A 758-nucleotide genomic window follows, 5' to 3' on the forward strand; every position below is an offset into this window, starting at 1 on the left:
CTGTCTCTACTAAAGGCAACTATCTGAGTTGACGGGGGGGGGAGGGGGGGGAGGGTCAGGTACATATGAAGCATTTACATGATAAATCAGTCACTTCACTAAACCAACAACCCAACATGTCAGGAGAGGGGATGGGGGGGGGGGTTGGGAAGGCGGGAAGGGAGTTAAGGTGTGACATGGGTGGTGATGATGAGGAGTTGGGCATCTTCAGCCGACATTGTGACTTTACCGTGTTACTTTCTGTCCCGTCCTTCGAGTGTCCGCATCGTCGTCCGTCACCTCCGAGGTTAACAAAGCACACGACCGCTACGGACGAAGGGCGGGTGTGTTCAGCAATACTGCCCTCCATCTGCCCGGGTGGACCAACTGCGGGGCCGTTTGGAGAAGAGGAAGTGGAGGGAAGTGGGGGGGGGCGGAGGAGGAGGGCAGAAGGCAACCTTAAAAGACACAGGTCTCTGTGGACAGAATGTCTCTGCTGGACTCTGCTGGTCTGTGGCTTGCTGTGCATGAATCCACCACACACGCCTGCAAAGCCGAGCTCTCATCCTCTGTAGACCCACTGACTGGACCCCACGGGCAGGGGGTCTCCTGTGTGCGTGTGTGCGTGCATGCACATCATCTCAGTACATGTGTGCATACAGTGTGTATTGTGTGTCTGTGCAAGCATGACTGTGGCCATCTGTGTGTGTGTGTGTGTGTGTGTGTGTGTGTGTGTGTGTGCGTGCATGCACATCATCTCAGTACATGTGTGCATACAG

Source organism: Lampris incognitus, chromosome 9, assembly GCF_029633865.1.
Source record: "Lampris incognitus isolate fLamInc1 chromosome 9, fLamInc1.hap2, whole genome shotgun sequence".
In the NCBI taxonomy this organism is placed as follows: domain Eukaryota; kingdom Metazoa; phylum Chordata; class Actinopteri; order Lampriformes; family Lampridae; genus Lampris; species Lampris incognitus.